At 42.1% G+C, this 5,671-nt stretch overlaps 1 long non-coding RNA gene across 1 annotated transcript; it reads right to left on the bottom strand.

Moving 5' to 3' along the window:
• Positions 1-1,450: 1,450 nt before the first annotated feature.
• Positions 1,451-4,354, bottom strand: LOC127547071 (uncharacterized). The gene is made up of 2 exons (XR_007950061.1): positions 3,403-4,354; positions 1,451-3,298 (listed from the first exon to the last, which is right to left on the bottom strand). It is a non-coding gene; the product is annotated as an uncharacterized LOC127547071 (long non-coding RNA).
• Positions 4,355-5,671: the final 1,317 nt, after the last annotated feature.

The raw sequence follows: 5,671 nt of genomic DNA, 5'->3' as shown, positions 1-5,671 counted from the left end.
TGTTTGTTTGTTTGTTTGTTTTGGCAAAGATACGGTTTGCCATTTCCTTCTCCAGTTCATTTTACGGATGAGGAAACTGAGACACACAGGTTTAAGTGACTTACCCAGGATCACACAGCTAGCAAATGTCTGAGAATAGATTTGACCTTAGGAAAAGGAATCTTCCCAGCTTCCCAGTTACAAGCCCAGAACTCTTATCTGCTGTGCCACTCAGCTTTCCAATTACTTTGTATCTAATTTATATAGACTACAGTCACTTCTTTGTGTTCATGTTATTTCTCTTTAAGTTTCCTGAAAGCAAAGACAATTTCATTTTTGTCTTTGTATTCCTAGCACCTAGTGCAGTGCCTGGTATATAGCAGGAGTTTAATAAATGATTACAAAATAAATGAACTCTTTGTGTTTTATAAATGTTAATTCCAACTATTTGAATGAAATAGAATAATATTATTTCCTTTCTTCAGATGGAAAAATTGAGGCTCCATTAGGAAAGGAAAATATGAGGTAGAAATAAGAATTTTTTTCAAGCTACTTCTGAGCTCAAAAGTCCATAATGGTTCACTACTGCCTATGAGACTAAATCTAGACTCTTTAATCTGGTTAATCTGGGGTTATATTTGTTATATTTACCAAAGTAGATAGGCAGCATATAGGGCTAAGCATATAGCTCTTTTTTTTTTTTTTTTCCAGTTTAATGGAACAAACCTTTATTAAGTGCTTACTGTGTATAAGCCAATGGACTAAGGCTCTCAGAATACAAGACAAAATGAAGTAATTCTTGCCTCTACAGTTTTATAATTTACTATATATAAAGCATGGTCAATAATAACATTTCCTGTATTTGAAGGCAGAGGACACCAATTATAATTCTGACTCTGTCACTTTCTACCTACGTGACTATGGGCAAGTGATTTAATCTAGAGCTTTTCTGGTAAATGTCCAACAATAAATTCTCCAGGGGAAAAAAAGGGACGAGCATATAGTTCTTGACTTCTTCACTCTTCAGTCTCCATCTTCAAAATGCAAGGATTGGACCCAGTGACCTCTAGGGTACTATCTAGTTCTGCATTTTGTGGGTCTATTGGATCACATAAGAGAAACACTATTTATACTGAATAGAGAAGGCCAGGTCATGGTTTCCCACTCTCTCTCACAGAAGGTGCATAATCTAATTTTAATTTCTAAAATATTCAAAATTCCTCTCTCTTGAAAGCAACATCAATAATTTAAGGGCAAAACTTTTCTTTGATTGGTGTTTTCTCAAAGCAATTTACACAGTAATGGAAATACTTTGAGTATTCTGGCAATCAGTCTGGAGAATGGGGTAAAGATAACAATGCCAGTGATGGTCATTAAGGTCTTAGGTCTTTGGTCTATAGGAGATTATACTGAAATCAATCCTTCAAGATTTAATATAAAATAGAAATAAAGGCAAGGTTAACATTGTGCATACATTAAATATTTCTCCTTTTATTGGTAATTAGAATAGAGGGAGCTTCCCTTGGAATTAGAAGGCAAACTTCATGACAATAATAATGGTAATAATCCCAACCTTAAACTTTACAGGAGGAAAAAGAGACAACAAAATTTCCAGAGCAGGAAAATGAGAATTTAGGATCTTGAAGGTTGGTCTTCCCCCAGGGCTCACAATCCAGTGCCACATCTGGCTAATCTCCCCTGTGCCTCCAGACCTCTAACATCTGGTCTGAATCTCCCTGTTTCTACCACAACTAAAAAGTGCAAAAAAAAAAAAAAAATCTTGCCTATTTCTCAGTCTCACGATCACTACAGTGACTAAGGAGATTAAAATATACTTCTCTCTTAATTTTTCAGTCACTGGGTGTAGAAATATTCACTCAGGAAGGGATGAGTTTAAAAAGTGCCTTTATACACTATAGTGCTCATTAGAAAAAGAAATTTTAACACTTCCTTTCTTCCCTAGGCTGCCCTCAGCTCCACAGCTGTTCGGCACCCATATCTTATAAATGGGGCCAAGTCAGGTCTCTTTGTTTCATCTGGGAAGTCTGGAAATGGAATGAGATGGTGAGTCTCCTGTCAATAGAGGTGTTTGAACTAAGGCTGAATGATCCCAACCTGAGAAGGATTGTGAAAGAGATTCATGCCTTGGGGTGGTTCGACTCAGCAGTATAATATATGCATGAATTGTGTAATAATTGGACTCATACTATTCCTGGGAATATACAAATGTAAGGAACTGAGCTCTGAAGGGGATTTCCTCCTGGGTCTACAAGAGGGCACTTCCCCATTGTCATTACAGCCTTCACTGGATTGCAGGGCCCCAGACCTGCTTCTCACAAGCAATTTGAATATGAACACCAAGGCACTTCACCTCCTCGCCCTCAGTTTCCTCATCAGTAAAATTGGGAGGTGGGGATTCACTCTTTCTACGTCCCTTCCTGAAAGCTCTAAACCCATGATGCTTTAAACTAAGAATTAACCTCCTGCCTCAAAGACTCTGTGATTCTATGAGCATTTCTGCTCTTCCGCAGAAAATTCTCTCCTGGAAAGTCTTGCATTTACATCTTCAATCGGACAAATTCACCAAACCCCCAGACCGAGTCTACGGAACCAAAAGCCTGGGGTTTGGCCCCGGCCCCCTAGGAAAAATCCCCCTTCTGCTCAGGAGACCTCTTTAGGGTAGAAGAGTCCCAGAGCAGGACCACGTGCAGCTAAACCACACCCCTTAAAGGATCCCTGAGAGAATATCTATCATCTACCAAACGCTTGGGTCATCCTGGGCTCGGGAAGGGTTAATTCAAAGATATTTTTTTTTTTTTAAACTACCGCCCTCCCTGCCCCCTCCAAAAAAAAGCAAACAAACAAACTTTGGTCCTCCCCCTAATACAGCCTATCCTGCAAACGCTGCTTCCCTGGGCTCCTCCCCTACAGCTTGCTAAAGCCTTAGCCTCCCAGGGCAGGGAAATGGAGAGGGAAAGAGAGGGCACCGGACTACAACTCCCACAATACTCTGCGCGTGGGCAGAAGTCGGGTCTGGAGGACCCGAGAAGAGCATGCGGAAGATGACCCTCCTTCCCGGGTGGGGAGTTGTAGGTTGTTCCAGAAGCCGTCCTCTGGGAGGTGCGGCCGAAGCTGGGGCTCCTCCCATTCCCGAGCGCCTCGCCTCCCTGGGAACTCATTTTCTCTTGCAGAAGGAAAGAACCTTGTTTAACCCTTCGCTTCTTGTTTCTCAGTCTCAACCCCGGGAGAGTGGGCGGGGGTGGATGCAGTTCCCGCGAGTGCCTTGCACGTACCCCCGGTCAGAGTTCAGAAGATGAGGCTGAAACGGTAGAACCCCAAATCATCAATCCCTCTCCTATCACAGCCTTCTCCCTCCACCCTCTCCCCGACCCCGCCTCCTCTCCGACCCCACCCCTACCCTACCTGCCCGTTAAGGTGCCAATCCAGTCCGGATCTCCTCCGAGACTGACCACGGATGCTGCGTTCTCCCAAGTCTAGCGTTTAATTCTGTAAGGGCTCTCCCGCGGCTTGCTCAGATTCCTGCCTAGAGTGTAAGCTTCCTGAGGAAAGGCGAGGGAAACTCGGGAGATTTTCCATCAACTCCTTACTAATCACAAGTCCGTTTCCCTCTGCGTGTTTTCTCCTATATAAAGTAGGGGTAACGCACACGGCCCCGCCTGTCGCCTAAGAATCCACGGCCCACTAGATAAAGAAGGTTGTAAACTGTAAAGACTCCATACCGACGTGTCAGCCCGTTTGTGAAGCTTTCTCTTTACCCAGAGTCCTAGAACTCTCAGCCAAGGAGCATTTACTACTGGGTCGGACACTGCGCTAAATTCTAGAATACCGAGAAAGGCAAAAACAGTCCCTGCCTTCAAAACAGTTCATGAGAAGGGGAGACAACAGAACGGTTATGTACAAGCAAGATATAAGCCAGATTGGCAATAATCCCAGCGGGGGGACAGGGAAAGCCTTCTTGCAACAGGTGGAATTGTAGGAGAAGCTGGAAGGAAGGCGGGGGAGCTGGGTGGCAAAGCTAAGAAGGGAGAGCGTTTCAGACATGGAAGACAGCCAGGGAAAATGCTGGTTCCAGAGGAGGTATCCGAGGAAGGACAGGAAAGCCAGAGTCTCCGGATCCCAGCGTTCATGGAAGGAAGTAAAATTTAATAAGTCTGAAAAGTAGGAAGGGTCCAGTTTATGAAGGGTTTTAAAAGCCAGACAGAGGATTTTATATTTGGTTCTGAAGGCAAAAGGGGGAAACACTGGAGTTTATTGAAGAGGAGGTGAGATGCCCAGACTTCAGGAAGATCAGCTTGATAACTGACGGAGGATGGACTGAAGTAGGGAGAGAGTTGAAGCAGATTAACCAGAAGGCTATTGCAATGATCTAGCCCTTTCACCAATGGTCTCCACTGGAAAACTGATGAGCTGGTGGTCAACCTACTTGTCCCAGCCTCTGTGCATTAATCTGGGCAAATCCTCAATTACAAAAACACAGTTTGTAACAAGGTCATACTAAAAACCTTTGCAGCAGCTTATTATGCCATGGTATAGTCTGTGAGAACTCAGGATCACCTCCTTGAGAGAATAAAACATTTAAGGGGACTTTTACATCACAAATTAAGAAGGCAGCATGGTATGGTAAAACCCATAATAATACCTGACTTCATATAGTGCTTTAATGTTTACAAAGGATTTTATATATATTATCTCAGCTTTTTTCCCCTATCAGCCCAGGTAGTTTAGAGGAAAGAGTGTTAGAACTGGAATCCCAGAACTATGGAATGGAAAGAGTGCTGGATGTGGAGTCAGAAGACCTCAAATCTTGACTCTGCCATATACTACTTGTATGACCACATCTCATAATCCCTCTCAGTTTCATTCAGTTTCTCCATTTATAAAGTAAAAGGTTTGAACCAGGTGACTTCCAATTTAAATCTACAGTCCTGAGTTAGTAAATATCCAAGTCTAAAAAATCCACCTTGGGATCATAAGCAAGTAAGTCATTTTTTCTCTCTGAGTCTTGTTTCCTCTTCTATAAAATGGGGATAATAATACCTGTAGCACTTACCTTCCAGAGTTATCATGAGTGTCAAATGAGACAGTATATAAAGAGCACGTTAAAAACATTAAAACCTTATGTAAACATCGACTATTATTAAAAATAGATCTCAATTTCTAACTGATTCTATATGTACAAAGCTACATGTAATTTTAAATCTGGAAGAAATCTTCAGGATCATATATTTCTACTTCCTAATTCTGCAAACTGAAGCCCTGGGAGGAGAACTGATTTGCATAAATTTACATAGCTAATAAGTGGTAGAGTGAGGTCTGGAATCCAGGACTCTAGACTCTAAATCAAATGTTCTTTTCATTCTATCCCATTAAAGAATTGTGTCCCCAGCATCAAAAACTCATCAGTCCTTTCCTCTAAATAAAAGAGTCCGAACTAGCTTCTCCACTCCTTCACTCACAGCTAGGGCTTTGCAACCAAGTATCTCAAAGGGTGAAAAACGGGGAAGGCCATTTTTCTGGAAAGATTATAAGCTGAAAAATCATGCAAATCCTCAGCACTATGTAGTGATTTTCATCTCTGAAGCACTTCATAAACATTAACTACTTCTAAGATCAGCCCCTTGATACTACACAGAGCAGTTTCTCAAGTATCTTCTTAGTAATGTCAGCTTAG

This window comes from Antechinus flavipes, chromosome 2 (genome assembly GCF_016432865.1).
Source record: "Antechinus flavipes isolate AdamAnt ecotype Samford, QLD, Australia chromosome 2, AdamAnt_v2, whole genome shotgun sequence".
NCBI lineage: Eukaryota > Metazoa > Chordata > Mammalia > Dasyuromorphia > Dasyuridae > Antechinus > Antechinus flavipes.
This window is presented reverse-complemented; position numbering and strand designations above follow the sequence as displayed.